Below are 21,228 nucleotides of genomic sequence, written 5' to 3' on the forward strand. Positions count from 1 at the left end.
TGCAACACAAAACCCACTTATTTATCGCAAAGCGCCAACGTGTCAGGGGCGGGGCTGATCAGGACGTATGATTTACCCCCGTCGTTCTAAAAAGGACAGGGCCTCTTTAACCCTCTGCAATCCAATTTTGGATTTGGGTTGCCTAGGGGCTTTTCTTTTTCTGCCTTATACTATGGCGCCTTCTGCTGGCTAAAGTTAGGGCTCCTTCCCACGGAGGGATTTATGCTGCGTAAATCTGCTGCGTTGCCCGCAGCTATTAGGTTCTATTGAACCTAATAGCTCAATGCTCACGGTGCGGAATTCCACGATGGAATTCCGCACCGTGAAATCACCTGACCTCACCCGCGGTATGCTTTATTTGCCGCGGGTGTACGCGCGGCCGGCCTCCATTCTAGTCAATGGAAGCAGTGCGTCACGCTATCTTCCGCTGTAGCACAGCGGAAGATAGAGTAAAAACCACTTCCCCGCCCACCGCCAGCCACGTCATATGACCCAGTAGATTTTGGTAGGCCGCTGTCTCCCCCTTGTGTGCTGCATTAAAAATGCACTCTGCTAAAAATAAAAAGGGTCCAGTTCTGTGGCTTCTCGGAGGAGATAGGGGATCCCCCACCTCCCGTCTCCGAGCTGCAGCGGAGACTGACTAACATGGCTGCCAAGTCCGGTATTTATACTTCTAAATTGATGACATCACAATGCAGTGACATCAGCCTGCCAGACACCTGGCTCATTTGCATACAGTATGTATGTATGTATGTATGTATGTATGTATGTATGAATGAGTATGACTGAATGAATCTATCTATTTATTTATTAATTATGTAGATTATAGATATAGATTATATCTGAATTATAGATTTTGTGCATATAGATTAAAGATAGATTTTAGATGATATATATATATATATTTATATATCTACATACATACACAAACACATAAAGCTGTATTATGTATATATGTAGATTCTATAATGTATGTTGATTATATAATAGATCTATTGATTGATAGATAGATAATCCATAGATCTATTATATAATTAATATAGATGATAAAATCTACACAGATATAAATAATCTAAAATCTATCATCTGGATATAATGTATGTCTATAATCTACTCACTCTATCTATCTATCTATCTATCGCTATACAAATAGCAAGATTTATTTCTCTATATAATCTATAGTTATGGATGGATGGATGGATGAATTTATTTATGTATGGCGGGAAAAAAAAAGGCCTGCTGTACATTTTAACTTCTTCAGATGACCATGCTGATCTATTCTTATTCTTACTAGGGTCTACTAATGCCAGCCCAGGGGAAGCCAATAAAGCCCTATGGGCTCGAAGCCAATTTTCCTTTTTTTGGGAAAAAGTTTCCGTCCGTCCCCACTCCAAATGCGTCCACCAAAAGAGATCTCTCAAAACGACCGACGGACGCACCTTCAGAGGCAAACTAGTGCTTGCTTCTAGTGTCATCGTCTGCTTAACCATCCTGCGTAGGGAGGTGACGAGTCCTGCAGGCTCTGCAAGCCTAGGATGCGTGAGCACGGTGCAAGAGGAAGGACTGAGGAGGATGTGAGGGGGAGGGGGGAGGGCGCAGTTGAGAAAGCGTTGGGTGGGGCTATGCAAAGGTCCTCCAGCTCCCTCAGAGCATTGTGGGTGTGCCGGGAGTGCTGCCTGAGCGTGTTGCATCTGATACGTCCCCTATTTGGGGATCATTTATTAAAGGGAGCATAGGTGCAGCACGTTTCTGTAAAACCAATAGAGGGCGCTGCAATGTTACTGTAGAAACCAATGGACAGCATGGGAGGTAGCTATACATAGATTTTAAAGACGACGACTGCCAAGGCTAAAGCCCATGTATATTCCATAGACTATAGCTATCTCCAGGATAGCTGCATGCGCAGTCGTGTGCCGGGTTCGCACGTGCGCAGTCGCGCCATTGTCTCGCACGGCTGCTTTCATTCCACGCTTCCTGACAAGGCAATGTACGCATACGTCACTAGTGAAGGAAGCGGAAGGTAGCGCAATGTACACTTTTTGACCGGATGGAGGAAAATCGGGTTGCTGGAGGTCACGTGACCGAAGTGACAAGCGGCTCCAGGAGAAGATTTGGGATAAGAAGAAGAGGTAAGCAGGCTCCCTGGGAAGCAATAGGTAAGTATACAGTATATTTTTTTGTTTTTAATGACAGAACCCCTTTAAGGCTCTATTATGACACTTTTCGAACCGTGGTATGGTTACATGCGGGGAGTGTGAAGACGGTATGGTTACATAAGGGGGGTGTGGTGACAATACGGTTACACTAGGAAAGTGGGCTTACACGAGGGGAGCGTGGAGGCGGGGCGGCTACAGAAGGGGAGTGTGATGGAACCCCTAACAATAATCTGTGCTGTGTCATTTCCATAAATGTCATGGAAGGTAATGAAAATGAAGTGAACAGTTTAGCATACAGTAATTCCCCTTTCACATGGGCCAAAATTCTCACTATTCTCACTTACCCAAAGGAAGCAGCTGGTGACAAAACATGAAACGTGGGCAAGGAGGCTCTGGTATCCTGTTGTACCACTTCTAGCTTGGATACAAGAGGTTATACAGATGGGAATGGAGGCTCTAGTACCCTGTTGTACGCCTTGTAGCTTGGATAAAAGATAAGATAAGGACAGGCAAGGGGACTCTAGTACTGCGTTGTACCACTTCTAGCTTCTAGTATAGAAGATGGGGAACAGGCGGCTATGGAGGCTCTATTCTAGAGAATCAATACAGTAAGCAGTGGAGTAGGTCAGTAAATCAATGGCTGAAATAACAGTTGAATTGTGTTACCACGTTACTACTGACAGTCCTCACCTCTTTAGTAACAGGTGGCATGGCTGAAGCCTCATCACAGTATTTCAGTGCCAGAGCTTTCTGTCCTCGGTCTTTGTAGCACTGGGATGAAAGATAAAAAACACCAAAAAAAGCAAAAACCAGTAAAGCAATAGAATCTTACAGTAACTTTGGGGCATTACAGCAGCACACAATGTCCCTGCAGGTTGGATTACAGATGAGTGCTGCTGTATGGTGCCTTCATACCTCTAGGGCAGGATACCTACCTGATATGTATTGTCATGGGGCGCACCAAGATCTTGTCTCAGGCTTTGCTTGCAGTCCTACCATAGCGATATGCAGAAGTGCAGTCAATGCAGCTTTTTACCTAAAATAGTAAAAATTGGTCAAAGCCTCATGCAGTGTATTACCTGACCCTGGAATAACATCAATGGCAATTATAAGAATAATGCTGATAATAATACAAATTCTGTATGTCTGTTTTCAGCCTTACAAAACCATAACTATAGACGTTTAAATTTATACGTAAAGCTAGATATTTTTAGAAATATCTATATTGATATATAACTATCTATTTTTATAGCTAGATATATATCTATGCAGTAAGATACATTAGATCGATTGTGACAAACACACCCGAAACAAGGACCACAGGTTGTAAGCAGCCATTTTTCCGTCAGTCTCCACTGGAGTCTCTCCCAGGCCCAAACTGAACCTACCTACCTGAATTGTAAGTACCTACCTTCTTGTTCTCTATGAAAGAACTGAGCGTACCTTTTAAAAAAATGGCGGCGGCAGCAGCAACCAATCAGATTTTGTATAGTTTATGTATAGCTACCTGCCATGCTGTCCATTGGTTTCTACAGTAACATTGCAGCGCCCTCTGTTGGTTTTACAGAAACGTGTTGCACCACCTATTGGATTTACCCAAACTTACAGCACCATAGAGATTAGCGGGTCACCTCCCAGTTCTCCATCTTTTTGCCCTATTTTTCTCTAGGGTGGTTTCAAACCGGCGGGTAAAATCGCGCCATTTTTAACTGATGCGTTGGTTATTGAAAAAAAAAAAAGCAGATTTCGCAGCCAATGATTCCCGACGGTTCCCTTCTAGAGATGAGCGAACGTACTCGTTTCGAGTACTTACGCACCCGAGTACCGCCATTTTCGAGTACTTCAGTACTCGCGCGCAAAGATTCGGGGGGCGCCGGGGGGCGGGGAGAGGCGTGGCGGTGCGGGGGGTAGCAGCGGGGAACAGGGGGGAGCCCTCTCTCTCTCCCTCTCCCCCCCACTCCCCACTGCTACCCCCCGTGCCGCCACGGCGCCCCCCGAATCTTTGCGCGCGAGTACTGATGTACTCGAAAATGGCGGTACTCGGGTGCGTAAGTACTCGAAACGAGTACGTTCGCTCATCTCTATTCCCTTCCCTTCAGCAAGGTTTTCACTGATGTGATGTTGAGAGAGAAAATCGCAGCCTGCTGTGTCCTTCTGCGCAGTGCGTTTTTTAAAATCTCCCATGTAATCCTATGGAGGCTGCGTTTTATCGCATCACAAGGCGACAAATATGCGCTGCAATGTTAACATTGGAAAGTCCTACCGACTTGCGCGTTAAACAAAAACATGTGGTTTTTAATGTGCGCGGCAGCGATGCGATTTAATCCTCTAAAAAAAAAAAAGCATCGCTGGTGATGGTCACGGCCGTATATTGGGACAAAACTAAGCCTAAGCTTTCTGTGGTTTCGTTTTCACCAGCAGTATTCTCTCCCGTTAATACTTGACCGAGAAAATATAGGACCTCCCCTATGAATACCATGTGTGTGAAAGATCAGGCGGCCGCCATATTCCCACCATTTATTTTGTTTCTTACAGTTGCTCCTACAGCGGTGTGTGTGTGTTTGTATATGTATGTGTGTATGTATGTGTATATATTTTACACACATACACACATCGCAATGCATTGTTCTTACAAGGCGCACTGCACTGGCAGACACACTCGCATATTTGCCATGCGAGATATTGGTTTGAGTTTCTCGGGCTGATATAGTGCTCACTTGTGTAAAATCAGCCACAGAGAATGAATTTAACATCACCAAAGACATAAAGCTATACATTGCCCTCTATTGTCAGCATGCTGTTATCCTGACCCCCAAGTGTCAATGCATAATGCATCCCAAGTGGCAGCTTGCCCACCCATATCACGTCTTGTATCCAAGCTAGAGGCGATACAACAGGGTCTGTTTCACATTTTGTATCCAAGCTAGAGGTAGTACAACTTTAACTTTTTTCCTTCTGCTTTGCTCAGATTCATTCAAATACTGTGGGTCAAAATACGCAGCACAGCCCTAGAGGAATTCGTTAAAGGGTCTAGTTTTTTTAAACAGGGTCATTTGTGGGGGTTCTCCAAAGTGCTCAAGGGCTCCACAAGTGAGCAATGGGACCTAAAACACTTTCATGCAAAATAACTGTTCACAAAGCCACCGGCTGCTCCTTTCGGTTTGGGCCCCATTGTGCATACGGACACAAGATTAGGGCTACAATGGGTATATCTCTGAACACGGGACATACGGGGGGTCTCCATTTTGGGGTGCCAATCCTCATCTTCATGTACAATATAGAAAAAAATCCCATCATTAAAATTAAAATGACATATTTGCAAAAATATGAAATTTAATTTCTTCCCCTCCAAATTGCATTAATTCTTGACAAAACCTGTGGGGTAAAAATCCTCCTGACCCCCTCAGTGAATACATTAAGGGGTGTAGTTTATAAAATGGGGTCATTTGTGGGGGGATCTATCATTTGGACACCCCTGAGACTTTGCAATCTTGGCTTGGTGCAGGAAAAAAAAGTGTTCCTCAAAATGTTAAAAATCAATGTAAAATTTGTACGTCTCCTAAATTGTTAAAAAAAAAACTGAAGTTTTTCTAATGTGCGTCCAGAATAAAGTAAACTGATGGAAATATATATCTTATCAAAGATTTGTACAGTAACATGGCCTAAATGTTAGGAGGCTCGTATATATTAGGGAGTCCCCTAATACTCAGGCCGCGTTTACATGAGCGACAAAGTCACACTGCGACAAATCACGTGTTTGTTCGGCCTATGCTTTCCAATGGGGCAATTCACATGTTTTGGAGGGTGCGACATCCCGATATGCCCGCGACTCATGAGGTTTCGTGGCCCATGTTACCCTATGGAGCCTTCCTCTCTGTTGCATCGCATGAAAGCGTGATTTTTGTGCGGTGCGATGCAACTTTGACAGGAGGAAATCCTATCATCACAGCCATAACCTAAGGCCTATATATATACACACACACATCACCTAGGAGCGCTGCCCGGCGCTGCTGCAGCTTCCTCCCAGTGTATATATATATATATATATATATATATATATATATATATATATACATACATACATATATATATACATACATATATATATATATACACACTGGGAGCTGTCCAAATCCGCAGCTATGGTTGTGGTTTACACGGAGAGACGACAAGGAGCCGTTCATGTTTAGCCCATGTAAAGGACGCCATCAGCCAACAAATGAGCATTTCCTCGTTAGTCCGCTCATCGCTGCCATGTTCACACGAGGTAATGAGCGGGCACCAGTCAGCGGCCACGACCCTTCGGCCACTGCAGATATTGGCGCGGACTTCCCTTTTACGGGAACCCGTAGCCAGCTGTTAGCCCAGTAAACCAATCCCACGGGTACAATGGTGTCGCATCTGTAAGAAGTCCCCGCGCCGCACGCAAATGGCACAGAGCGGTGCAGTTGGGGCCGCGCCATCTCCGCTAGGTGCTGTTATACACCCGCCCCTCCAGCCTCCTGTGCGACGACAGCCATGCATGAAGACTTGGCTTGCGCTGTGCAGCTGCTTCTGTTGTGCACATAAACCTCTCCATTTATGACCCCACCAGTCCCAGGGAAGACTAGAGAGCCCCCCCCCCAATTACCCACAATGCCCCAGCGGAGACTATGGCCCCGCCCATTACCCACAATGCCCTGGTTAAAGCAGCTGTAAACACTAATGCCCACTAGAGATATGATGGCCTCACCTGCTGGATGTGCAGCTCTGCCTGCAGGAACTGAAGCCCGGCCACCGCACCCACCCCAGAAGACATGGAGTTCAGAACTGCTGCGTCCTCCCCAGAGCTGCCGCTCACTAGCCCTGCTCCCCGCTCACTGATTGGATGGTGCGTCTGGAGTGTAGTGGCTGCTGGGAGATCCTACCACTAGCCAATACATTCTATCCAGCAGATCAGTGAAGTGGCTAGAGTGGAGCTACTGAAGAGAGGAGCATTTTAGCATTCCCTAAAATAACGTAAACTGCGTTTTATGTCCGACGGCGGGGGTAATTACAGAGGCTGGTTGGGATGGGCACATGGGGCAAGAAAACCAGGTTTCCCCCCTCCTCTAATGCTTTTTGGGGTATTTCTTGACCTCAGCGACGGGTATGGGTTGTAAAAAGTGGCGCTCTGTGAAGCCGGCCATTCAGGAACTAGGAAAGCTGGGTGACAGAACATGTTGGTAACCTGATGACCATCATGGAGCTCCCTACCACTGACACGAACAGAGCCTCGCTCGGTAGTCGTCACCCCACTTGCCTCGGCTCCTGAAAACAAAGTGGTGTAGACATGTAATGATGTTGTGCAGAAGACTAGGAAAGCTGGAGGCAAGTTGTGGTGGCGGCCATATTCAGTTCACTTAGATACAAAAATATCGGATTAGTCATCTTAGTGACTTGGCGGAAGATGATGATTGGGATTTGTTCCCGCCAGGAACTTTTGTTCTAAAAGGAACAATCCCGTGGCCCCTTCAGCAGCACTCTGCGCTCTCACACTAACCTGCTATAGTGTGAGTGCAGAGGGCTGCTGAAGGGGCAGCTTTAAAATCCGCCCCACAGGTCAATTTAAACTGTGGATTGTTTTTCCGCATTATATGGATGAGATTTCTTTAAACGTGTGACTACTTCTCCATTCACTTCTGTGGAGCTGACGGAGATGGTCAAGCACTGAGCTCCCATGAACGGCGGAGTCGTAGTCATGCAATGAGACTAGTGCTACGCGACCAAGATTGCTGTATAGCCCTGCGACCTCACACTCTCGGGCCGGCTTCACACCACCGGTTTCCTATTGTTCAATCCACAGTCGTCGTCCACACGGAGGATCCGCAGCAAATCACACGCATTGAAAGATACATACTACTGCTACTTCCTTCACTCTCGCGGTCATCCGCATTACAGATTCTGCAGGAACGCAGGGTCGCCGTCTGGGTTAACAGCCAGATTCCGTTGTGGTATCCCGCATTCGGAATGTGAAGCGGTCGTGTGCAACCGGCCTTACTGAAGACAATGGAGTTGCGATACAACTCACAAGTAGCTGCGACCAATATATTGCAAAAATCCAACCTCGTAGAGGTTTAAGCAATCTATAGGTTGTGGGAACTTGCGCGACCCCATTGATATATTTGAGAATGCAAGTTCACAGGGCTGCACAGCGATCTTTGGTCACATGACCCATGTCATGGCGAAAGACTCCATAGAGCTCCAGCCTTAGGGCTCATGTCCACGACTGTGTTCTCACCGCAGAGACGCAGCGTTTTACGCATACCACCGTGGGCTCTTCGGCCAGATTCACACAGATGTATTTGCGCAGCATATTACGCATGAAAAATATACATGCTAAATACACGTCAGTAGAACCCGCTGCGAGTTCCTTCACATAAGTGTATTTTGCATGCGCATTTTGTTAAAAAAAAAAGCAGTCCCCTTTATTTTCTCGTGCATTTCTGCAGGGGCAGAACATGTATTATTCTAATTACACTAATTGCCCATTTCAATAAATGGCGGCATGGTTGCGTGTTTTTTTGCGCTTGCAAATGTGCTTGATTCGTGCTAACAAAAGTACAGTAAGGGCCGCTTCACACAAACATATTTGTTTCAATGGATGCCTTCAGAATTCTCTTTACTCACACATTTCGCATGCGTGCAAAACCTCACCATGCTCTATTTTTGTGCACATTTGCGCACCAAGGGTCCCTGTACAAGTCTATGGGAAGTGTGCACGTAACCGATTCCTATCTCCAAAAAAAGTTATAATAAACAGCGATAAAAAAGTCTTATAAACTCCAAAATGGTACAAATAAAAACTACAGGACATCACGCAAAAACACGAGCCGTCGCACAAGTATCATGCGATACTTCCGCCATGTATCACGTGGACATGAGGCCTAAATCTAAGTGCTTGGTTGTTAGCAGCCGCAGCTGCGCTGCACCTCTTGCTCATCAGTTTTTTTTCCTGCTTTTGGAAACTGCTGTAGGAAAGGGGGTGCACCAGTACTGGAGGTACTGCAATACCAGGTCAATGTGCAGAGTGGACAGAGTAAGCACTTTTTCCAGTTCCCTGTTCTAAAAATCCATTTAATATATGATCCCCAGATAGGGGACATATCAGATGCAACACGCTCAGCCAGCACTCCGGGCACACCCACAATGCACTGAGGGAGCCGGAAGACCTTTGCATAGCCCCGCCCAATGTCTTCTCAACCGTGGTGAGCCGTCCCCGCGGGAGACCCGCGCCTGAATGGAGCATGTCCGGATTTTTTCCTGCACGCGGGACCCGCGCCTGCAGGGAAAAATGACATCTGCAGGTATTTTACTACCTGCGGGTGTCTAATGCATCCATATCCATTGCATAGCGCCGATCGCAATGCCGGGGGTGGGGGGGTCCGAACAGCCCGGGATGACAGCTCCATGCTGCGGACACCGACAGCATGGAGCTGTCACGTCCAGAGCCCGAGGGGCTTTATTCTCTGCAGGACACATGTTTTTACGTCCTCAGAGAGTAAAGCCCACTTCGGGAGGACGTAAAAACACTATGGCCCGGGGCGTGGCTTAGCAAGCAAGGAGAGAGGTCGCACGCTGTTTTGCTCCTCCACAGAATCTCCCTTTTCAGCCCTTTTCTGGGTCAAATCAGTGACCCAAACAGAGGCAGACAAGAGCACAGCACCTGGGGACCCACCAGAACCCACAACCGGCCCGGACAAGGCTCACCTGGTGATCTCCAGCCGCAAAAAAGAAGCCGAAGAGCCGCGGCCCTGCACAGTGGCCCTGCACAGCGGCCCGCGCCCGCGGCCTAACCCGACAAGTACCGCGCTCAGAAACACCCGGCGAGGACCGCTCACGGAGCCCCAAGCAGAGGACTACGGCACAAGGTAACCCCTGCCGACTTGGAGGGGAGGCTCTGTCACCCTCAGTGCCCGCGCTCTCACCGCAGCGCCTTGCAAATACACAGCCGCGGCTCCCTCCCTCTGAATATACCGCCGTGGCCACCAACCTGCAACTCGGCGGCACATACACTCATCAGGGTGATCCCCCGCTGGACTAATCCCCACGCTGGTGGTTTTCCCCCTCCTGCTCCCCAGAGCCGACAATCAGCACGGGCGGGCACACCGGAAGATCTGCACCTAGTCTCTAGCTCCCTGTGAGGCAGCGGCCATCTCGCCCCCCCCCCTCCCCCCTGAGTCGAGCAGGCTGCTTGGCATACTAGCCAGACCAGAGCAGAAAAGTAAAAGTAAAAAAGAGAGGATACTGTGATCCTCCCAGCACACCAACACCAGGCAAAGTTTAAAGCAGTACTCACTATTTCTGACGTGCAGCGGGGGAACAGAGGTCCTCTCCCCGGAGCTCTCAGACCGACAGCAGGCTCCATTAAAGTATAGTGCAGTTCAAATATCAATGCACCACAGCACCATCTAGTGGCCAAAACAGAGATAACCAGGACCTGAACCTCTTCTCATCCCTTTCTCAAAGCACTAAACAAAGCCAATCCTTGCCCATTAGAAAGAGCAACGAGGCCCCTAAGGCCTCCTTCCCACGAGCGTGACGGGCTCCGCCGCGTAATATTACGCAGTGAAGCCCGTCACGGCGCCCCCCAGAGACCCCATACTTACCAGCGGAAGATCGCGTGAAGACGCTTCCCCGCCCTCCGCCGTCGCGTCATGTGACACGCCCACCGCGTCATGTGACACGCCCACCGCGTCACATGACGTGGCCGGCCGTGTCACGTGACGCGCGGCGGTAGGCGGGGAAGCGTTTTTTCACGCTATCTTCCGCTGGTTGCAGCGGGAGATAGCGTGAACGGACGGCTTCCATTGACTGCAATGGAAGCCGTCAGCGCGTACACTCGCAGCAAATAGAACATGCTGCGGGTGACAACGGGAGATTTCACGGTGCGTAATTCCGCGGTGGAATTACGCATCGTGTGCATTGTGCTATTAGGTTCAATAGAACCTAATAGCATGGGGCAACGCAGTGGATTTTTGCCGCGGATTTACGCGGCGTAAATCCGTTCGTGGGAAGGAGGCCTAAGTGTGTTGAGAAGAGGGACCCACAGTTAACTACAAGGAGAATACCTCCCCACCTTACTGCCAAGTGATCTGTGGAGGAATATCTGCATAGCCAGACTGCTATATAGAAACTGTCAGCAACCCACAAAGACAGACCCTGTGCCAAAGGGTACTGACAGAAAAACACTATATAGCCTCCTCAGCATTACAAAATAGCCTGGAAGCAAGTCCCAGCCCCCGCAACACCCAAGGAAGCAATACATCGCGCGCCTCGTAGACGCAAATATCAAATTCCCGGTGCGACCCAGCGGACTCCTCAATCCCAAACACTTTCTTCTCAGCAAATACTGATAGTTCTAAAAAAAGAAAGGACTCTTATCAGGCAAAGCCACACTTAACAAATCTTCAAAACTCTACAGGAGCACTACCTAAGGCACTCAAGATGGAATAGCAGGACTCTATGTTCTAACTCCACCCGCCACATGAGGCTCCTCAGCAACACATAACAGGACCACTCAACATCAATGAGCTTCTAAAGGAACTTTTAACAAACAACTACGCCTTCCAACGCCTCCATAAAGAATACGCCACCCGGTAGACCACTATACAACAAATAGCGACCAATCCACAGCGCATATCCAAGAATTAACTATTCAGGATGGTTAAGCGACGTATTAAAGCAACGGCCCCCAGGAGACTCTCAGAGTACTTCCCGCCTGGCACACAGAGCAACAAAAACAAACCCGCCACATCTCATTCAAACATCCCCGTAACCGAAGAAATACCCAACACCCACAGCCCTGCGGCTCTGTCTCCATACTCCTCCACAGGATCTCTCCCGCCTACCCCAGCCAATCCCAACACCTCCCCTGGAAGCGGAGGGAAAAGGAATGTTCAGGACCCCCTACCAGCCTCCCCCTCCCCAAAAGGACCGGCGGCAAAAAAGAGCCAAAATAACAATCCACAAGAAACTCCCCCGCAGACAGATCCTATCAACAATCTCCAAGCTTATCCCGACTCTGAAAGCCCCTTAACTATAAACGCTCTGAAGACTATGCTAATCTCGCTGCAAAAGGACATTTCTAAAGATATACAGAGCCTCTCTGGTCAATTACAATCTAACATCGACCACCTAGCTACCAGAACTGACCACCTTGAACGGAAAATGGGAGAATTTACCAAAGCCCACAACGAGTTGGTAGATGCGCATGGCAGTATGGAAGAAGTCGCATATTTGAGAGAGAAGGTCATAGACTTGGAAGACCGATCCAGAAGAAACAATCTCAAATTTAGGGGAGTTCCAGAGACTGTGACCCCCCCTGACATTCCACAATATATACTCAAATTACTCCAAACGCTCCTCCCGGACCTTCCCGAGATCGAATATGCAGTTGACAGAGCCCACAGAATTCCAAAAGCACGCTCTGTCCCTGAGTCAGCCCCCAGAGACATCTTAGCAAGAATACACTTCCATAAAATAAAAGAGGAAGTCTTGGCAGTTGGAAGGCGTAGAGGCACACTACCGACTCCATATGAAGACATACAAATATTTCCAGATCTTTCAGCCGCCACTCTGCAGTCTCGGAGAAAGTTTACAGAAGTTACAGCAGCACTACGAGAGGCGCACATCAAGTATAGATGGGGATTTCCAACCAAACTACTGATCTCAAAAAATGGAACCATCCAGGTTGCCACCTCGCCAGAAGAAGGCGTCTCGTTCCTGAAACAATGGGGGATCCCTATCCTTCAGAAGCCTCTGAGGACGGCGGTAGAATCTCCTACAAGAATCGAACAAGACTGGAAAACAGCAGATAAGCATGGCAGACACGCATAAATTGATGTTGTAAAGGGTCTTGAACCCATAGTTATATTTCTCCTTTACGGAGCCTAAAGTGGATGGTTTAAAATGCCACCCCTACCTAAGGTTCATTCATCCAGTGCAGATAGGCGCTGGATGAACAATATTTTGATTTTGTTAACTGTTAATGATGTTTTTTTTCCTTATGTCAAATATAGTTATAAAAGGTTCAGTAGGAGGCCACTTCCCTTCCCCCCCACCATACTTAATATGAAAAAACACAACGACTCCCCAGCGTATAAACCACCTACCAGTTATGCCCATTAGCATCATATCCCTAAATGTAAAAGGCCTGAACAGCCCCTATAAACGTAGCATGCTTTGGAGACAGGCTCTTAAGTCCCACTCAGACATCTTCCTCGCCCAAGAGACACACTTCCTGAGAGATAAACACCCCCCCTGCAACCACCCTAAATTTCCAAACATTTTCCTGGCATCAAATGAAGGGAAAAAAAAGAAAGGCGTAATGATAGCCATTAGCCGGAACGTTACATTTTCCCAAAAAAACGTATACGTGGACCCAGGCGGGTGATTTCTAATATTAGTCTGCGTAATTAACGCCACCACCTACACTCTAGTAAATGTCTACTTCCCATTTAAAAGGCAGGCCAAATTCTTCAAACATGTTCTTTCCGAAGTGGCTAAAATTCGAGAGGGGAATTTGGTGATCGGAGGAGATCTAAACTCAGTGGTGGACCCTACCTTGGACTCCACCGCGAGCGGCAGGGGCATGTCACCCATTGTCCCAATCATACACTCAGAAGAATTATACGACGTGTGGAGGTGCATGCATGGATCGTAGAGGGACTACACGTTTCTCTCCGCGCCACATGCATCTTATTCTAGGATAGATATGTTCCTGCTGCCGCGGGCAGGCCTCGAGGGGGTTTTACAGGCGGATATTGGAACAATATCATGGTCTGACCACACCCCCATATCCTTAACGCTCCAAGAGAAATTCAACTACTTCCCATCATTCCCATGGAGATTAAATGAATACACTTTAAACCATCCTGAGCACGAACTAGCTCTTAAAGAGGAATTAGAAGGATTTTTTGCAAACAATATAGGATCAGTCCCGAACATCTCCACAGTGTGGAATACACACAAAGCCTACATGAGAGGCATATTTATTAAACTTGGAGCAAGAGCCAAAAAGAAAAGAGAAGAGGAATTTAACCTCCTAATGGACAAAATTAAATCCCTAGAAGCATTAAATAAAAATAAACCTACCCCACAAAGGACAACAGACCTTTTTAACCTTCGGGCGAAGCTACAAAACCTGTTGGTTTTTAAACATGACATCGCGTTTCAAAAACTCAGAATGCAATTATATGCGCACGACAATAGGACGGGGGCCTTACTAGGGAAGCAGCTCAAAGATCTTAGAACTAAAGAAAGAATTGCATACCTCCTCGACCCACAAGGCAGAAAAATCTTCCATCCCCAAAAAATGGCGAACGCATTTGCTGCATATTATTCCTCCTTATATAACTTAAAAAATAACCAAAACATACACCATCCCCAAAAGGAAGAAAATGGCGTTCGAAAACGCTTTAAAATGCAGCATTTTACCTGTGTGAAAGCAGCCTTAGGGCTCATGTCCACGGGCGTATACGTAACACACTGTGGGTCTCCTGCGGTGTTTTACAAATTGCAACCAATACTCTCTGCCGGCAGATAGACGGCAGAGGCCGCGTATGTGGTAAGTATAGCACTGTGCATGCCCACTAATTTCACATCACGGACATGCGCAGTTTGATTTTTTTTTTTTTATTCCCGCTCTGTTCAGAGCAGGAGAGTGTATCGAAACACTGCCCTCTTGCAATGTGGAATTTCTGCGGTTTTGTTTTTACCACTTCTTTTCCCGGCCGTTATTTGTGCGCTCGGGAAAAGATAAGACCTGCCCTATCATGTAGTGACAGTACCTGCAGGGAAGATCGGGCGGCGCCTGTCATCCCGTAGCAATTTCCAAACTTCCGCGCACTGGCACGGAGTGTAAACTGCTGGTGAAGGGGACAGGATTCCATTTGTTCTGGGGCAGTTGCACCTATGAAAGTCACAGAAAATAGAAATGATTGATTTCAATGGGTTTGTTCACAGGCGCGTATTTTCCATGTGCATTTCGATCGCACAAAAAAATACGCAGCATACTATATTTTCTCGTACATTCTCATAGGGAAAGAACGCATATTATACTAATTGTCTATTTCACTAGCTGAGATAATCATTGCGTGTTATTTCTTTGTCTGTGCAAATATGCGTAAGCTCATCGGAATCCAGCCTAAATGTAAACATATATCTTTATAAGGCCATTTTCACACTGTTTTTCCTCTTACTACGGTTCCATGCGTTTTTGGCGCTGCACTCCCATGTGTATCCAACATGTCGGGGCTTCCTCTATATCAGTGATGGCGAACCTTTTAGAGACTGGGTACCCAAACTGCAACACAAAACCCACTTATTTATCGCAAAGCGCCAACGTGTCAGGGGCGGGGCTGATCAGGACGTATGATTTTACCCCCGTCGTTCTAAAAAGGACAGGGCCTCTTTAACCCTCTGCAATCCAATTTTGGATTTGGGTTGCCTAGGGGCTTTTCTTTTTCTGCCTTATACTATGGCGCCTTCTGCTGGCTAAAGTTAGGGCTCCTTCCCACGGAGGGATTTATGCTGCGTAAATCTGCTGCGTTGCCGGCAGCTATTAGGTTCTATTGAACCTAATAGCTCAATGCTCACGGTGCGGAATTCCACGATGGAATTCCGCACCGTGAAATCACCTGACCTCACCCGCGGTATGCTTTATTTGCCGCGGGTGTACGCGCGGCCGGCCTCCATTCTAGTCAATGGAAGCAGTGCGTCACGCTATCTTCCGCTGTAGCACAGCGGAAGATAGAGTAAAAACCACTTCCCCGCCCACCGCCAGCCACGTCATATGACCCAGTAGATTTTGGTAGGCCGCTGTCTCCCCCTTGTGTGCTGCATTAAAAATGCACTCTGCTAAAAATAAAAAGGGTCCAGTTCTGTGGCTTCTCGGAGGAGATAGGGGATCCCCCACCTCCCGTCTCCGAGCTGCAGCGGAGACTGACTAACATGGCTGCCAAGTCCGGTATTTATACTTCTAAATTGATGACATCACAATGCAGTGACATCAGCCTGCCAGACACCTGGCTCATTTGCATACAGTATGTATGTATGTATGTATGTATGTATGTATGTATGAATGAGTATGACTGAATGAATCTATCTATTTATTTATTAATTATGTAGATTATAGATATAGATTATATCTGAATTATAGATTTTGTGCATATAGATTAAAGATAGATTTTAGATGATATATATATATATATTTATATATCTACATACATACACAAACACATAAAGCTGTATTATGTATATATGTAGATTCTATAATGTATGTTGATTATATAATAGATCTATTGATTGATAGATAGATAATCCATAGATCTATTATATAATTAATATAGATGATAAAATCTAACACAGATATAAATAATCTAAAATCTATCATCTGGATATAATGTATGTCTATAATCTACTCTATCTATCTATCTATCTATCTATCTATCGCTATACAAATAGCAAGATTTATTTCTCTATATAATCTATAGTTATGGATGGATGGATGGATGAATTTATTTATGTATGGCGGGGAAAAAAAAGGCCTGCTGTACATTTTAACTTCTTCAGATGACCATGCTGATCTATTCTTATTCTTACTAGGGTCTACTAATGCCAGCCCAGGGGAAGCCAATAAAGCCCTATGGGCTCGAAGCCAATTTTCCTTTTTTTGGGAAAAAGTTTCCGTCCGTCCCCACTCCAAATGCGTCCACCAAAAGAGATCTCTCAAAACGACCGACGGACGCACCTTCAGAGGCAAACTAGTGCTTGCTTCTAGTGTCATCGTCTGCTTAACCATCCTGCGTAGGGAGGTGACGAGTCCTGCAGGCTCTGCAAGCCTAGGATGCGTGAGCACGGTGCAAGAGGAAGGACTGAGGAGGATGTGAGGGGGAGGGGGGAGGGCGCAGTTGAGAAAGCGTTGGGTGGGGCTATGCAAAGGTCCTCCAGCTCCCTCAGAGCATTGTGGGTGTGCCGGGAGTGCTGCCTGAGCGTGTTGCATCTGATACGTCCCCTATTTGGGGATCATTTATTAAAGGGAGCATAGGTGCAGCACGTTTCTGTAAAACCAATAGAGGGCGCTGCAATGTTACTGTAGAAACCAATGGACAGCATGGGAGGTAGCTATACATAGATTTTAAAGACGACGACTGCCAAGGCTAAAGCCCGTGTATATTCCATAGACTATAGCTATCTCCAGGATAGCTGCATGCGCAGTCGTGTGCCGGGTTCGCACGTGCGCAGTCGCGCCATTGTCTCACACGGCTGCTTTCATTCCGCGCTTCCTGACAAGGCAATGTACGCATACGTCACTAGTGAAGGAAGCGGAAGGTAGCGCAATGTACACTTTTTGACCGGATGGAGGAAAATCGGGTTGCTGGAGGTCACGTGACCGAAGTGACAAGCGGCTCCAGGAGAAGATTTGGGATAAGAAGAAGAGGTAAGCAGGCTCCCTGGGAAGCAATAGGTAAGTATACAGTATATTTTTTTGTTTTTAATGACAGAACCCCTTTAAGGCTCTATTATGACACTTTTCGAACCGTGGTATGGTTACATGCGGGGAGTGTGAAGACGGTATGGTTACATAAGGGGGGTGTGGTGACAATACGGTTACACTAGGAAAGTGGGCTTACACGAGGGGAGCGTGGAGGCGGGGCGGCTACAGAAGGGGAGTGTGATGGAACCCCTAACAATAATCTGTGCTGTGTCATTTCCATAAATGTCATGGAAGGTAATGAAAATGAAGTGAACAGTTTAGCATACAGTAATTCCCCTTTCACATGGGCCAAAATTCTCACTATTCTCACTTACCCAAAGGAAGCAGCTGGTGACAAAACATGAAACGTGGGCAAGGAGGCTCTGGTATCCTGTTGTACCACTTCTAGCTTGGATACAAGAGGTTATACAGATGGGAATGGAGGCTCTAGTACCCTGTTGTACGCCTTGTAGCTTGGATAAAAGATAAGATAAGGACAGGCAAGGGGACTCTAGTACTGCGTTGTACCACTTCTAGCTTCTAGTATAGAAGATGGGGAACAGGCGGCTATGGAGGCTCTATTCTAGAGAATCAATACAGTAAGCAGTGGAGTAGGTCAGTAAATCAATGGCTGAAATAACAGTTGAATTGTGTTACCACATTACTACTGACAGTCCTCACCTCTTTAGTAACAGGTGGCATGGCTGAAGCCTCATCACAGTATTTCAGTGCCAGAGCTTTCTGTCCTCGGTCTTTGTAGCACTGGGATGAAAGATAAAAAACACCAAAAAAAGCAAAAACCAGTAAAGCAATAGAATCTTACAGTAACTTTGGGGCATTACAGCAGCACACAATGTCCCTGCAGGTTGGATTACAGATGAGTGCTGCTGTATGGTGCCTTCATACCTCTAGGGCAGGATACCTACCTGATATGTATTGTCATGGGGCGCACCAAGATCTTGTCTCAGGCTTTGCTTGCAGTCCTACCATATCGCACTAAATGCAGAAGTGCAGTCAATGCAGCTTTTTACCTAAAATAGTAAAAATTGGTCAAAGCCTCATGCAGTGTATTACCTGACCCTGGAATAACATCAATGGCAATTATAAGAATAATGCTGATAATAATACAAATTCTGTATGTCTGTTTTCAGCCTTACAAAACCATAACTATAGAAGTTTAAATTTATACGTAAAGCTAGATATTTTTAGAAATATCTATATTGATATATAACTATCTATTTTTATAGCTAGATATATATCTATGCAGTAAGATACATTAGATCGATGGTGACACACGCACCCGAAACAAGGACCACAGGTTGTAAGCAGCCATTTTTCCGTCAGTCTCCACTGGAGTCTCTCCCAGGCCCAAACTGAACCTACCTACCTGAATTGTAAGTACCTACCTTCTTGTTCTCTATGAAAGAACTGAGCGTACCTTTTAAAAAAATGGTGGCGGCAGCAGCAACCATTCAGATTTTGTATAGTTTATGTATAGCTACCTGCCATGCTGTCCATTGGTTTCTACAGTAACATTGCAGCGCCCTCTGTTGGTTTTACAGAAACGTGTTGCACCACCTATTGGATTTACCCAAACTTACAGCACCATAGAGATTAGCGGGTCACCTCCCAGTTCTCCATCTTTTTGCCCTATTTTTCTCTAGGGTGGTTTCAAACCAGCGGGTAAAATCGCGCCTTTTTTAACCGATGCGTTGGTAATTGAAAAAAAAAAAAAAGCAGATTTCGCAGCCAATGATTCCCGACGGTTCCCTTCCCTTCAGCAAGGTTTTCACTGATGTGATGCTGAGAGAGAAAATCGCAGCCTGCTGTGTCCTTCTGCGCAGTGCGTTTTTTAAAATCTCCCATGTAATCCTATGGAGGCTGCGTTTTATCGCATCACAAGGCGACAAATATGCGCTGCAATGTTAACATTGGAAAGTCCTACCGACTTGCGCGTTAAACAAAAACATGTGGTTTTTAATGTGCGCGGCAGCGATGCGATTTAATCCTCTAAAAAAAAAAAAGCATCGCTGGTGATGGTCACGGCCGTATATTGGGACAAAACTAAGCCTAAGCTTTCTGTGGTTTCGTTTTCACCAGCAGTATTCTCTCCCGTTAATACTTGACCGAGAAAATATGGGACCTCCCCTATGAATACTATGTGCGTGAAAGATCAGGCGGCCGCCATATTCCCACCATTTATTTTGTTTCTTACAGTTGCTCCTACAGCGGTGTGTGTGTGTTTGTATATGTATGTATGTATGTATGTGTATATATTTTACACACATACACACATCACAATGCATTGTTCTTACAAGGCGCACTGCACTGGTAGACACACTCGCATATTTGCCATGCGAGATATTGGTTTGAGTTTCTCGGGCTGATATAGTGCTCACTTGTGTAAAATCAGCCACAGAGAATGAATTTAACATCACCAAAGACATAAAGCTATACATTGCCCTCTATTGTCAGCATGCTGTTATCCTGACCCCCAAGTGTCAATGCATAATGCATCCCAAGTGGCAGCTTGCCCACCCATATCACATCTTGTATCCAAGCTAGAGGCGATACAACAGGGTCTGTTTCACATTTTGTATCCAAGCTAGAGGTAGTACAACTTTAACTTTTTTCCTTCTGCTTTGCTCAGATTCATTCAAATACTGTGGGTCAAAATACGCAGCACAGCCCTAGAGGAATTCGTTAAGGGGTCTAGTTTTTTAAACAGGGTCATTTGTGGGGGTTCTCCAAAGTGCTCAAGGGCTCCACAAGTGAGCAATGGGACCTAAAACACTTTCATGCAAAATAACTGTTCACAAAGCCACCGGCTGCTCCTTTCGGTTTGGGCCCCATTGTGCATACGGACACAAGATTAGGGCCACAATGGGTATATCTCTGAACACAGGACATACGGGGGGTCTCCATTTTGGGGGTGCCAATCCTCATCTTCATGTGCAATATAGAAAAAAATCCCATCATTAAAATTAAAATGACATATTTGCAAAAATATGAAATTTAATTTCTTCCCCTCCAAATTGCATTAATTCTTGACAAAACCTGTGGGGTAAAAATCCTCCTGACCCCCTCAGTGAATACATTAAGGGGTGTAGTTTATAAAATGGGGTCATTTGTGGGGGGATCTATCATTTGGACACCCATGAGACTTTGCAATCTTGGCTTGGTGCAGGAAAAGAAAGTGTTCCTCAAAATGTTAAAAATCAATGTAAAATTTGTACGTCTCCTAAATTGTTAAAAAAAAACTGAAGTTTTTCTAATGTGCGTCCAGAATAAAGTAAACAGATGGAAATATATATCTTATCAAAGATTTGTACAGTATGTTTGCACATGTTTGAGATATTGTGGCTGAAAATAAATTACATTTTTATAAATTTTTTCTCAATTTTGACGCTTTTAATAAATATACACTAATTTTATCAGACTATTTTCACCACCTAAATGAAGTACAACATGTGGCAAAAAAACAATAACAGAATCACTTGGATATGCAGAGCCTTTAGGCCTCATGTCCACGGTGAAAAGAAGAATTAAAATCCGCAGCGGATCACCCGCACGCGG

At 46.0% G+C, this 21,228-nt stretch overlaps 1 long non-coding RNA gene across 1 annotated transcript in view; it reads right to left on the minus strand.

The window, feature by feature from the left end:
- Positions 1–2,861: 2,861 nt before the first annotated feature.
- The window catches only part of LOC136600985 (uncharacterized), a 320,140-nt gene continuing 301,773 nt past the window's right edge, over positions 2,862–21,228 (minus strand). Inside the window, exons 2-3 of the long non-coding RNA XR_010789283.1 lie at positions 3,092–3,192; positions 2,862–2,927 (exon numbers count right to left, since the gene is read on the minus strand). This is a non-coding gene — a long non-coding RNA (uncharacterized lncRNA). The remainder of the gene's footprint in view (positions 2,928–3,091; positions 3,193–21,228) is intronic.

The sequence above is a fragment of the Eleutherodactylus coqui genome, unplaced genomic scaffold, assembly GCF_035609145.1.
Source record: "Eleutherodactylus coqui strain aEleCoq1 unplaced genomic scaffold, aEleCoq1.hap1 HAP1_SCAFFOLD_33, whole genome shotgun sequence".
Lineage (NCBI taxonomy): Eukaryota > Metazoa > Chordata > Amphibia > Anura > Eleutherodactylidae > Eleutherodactylus > Eleutherodactylus coqui.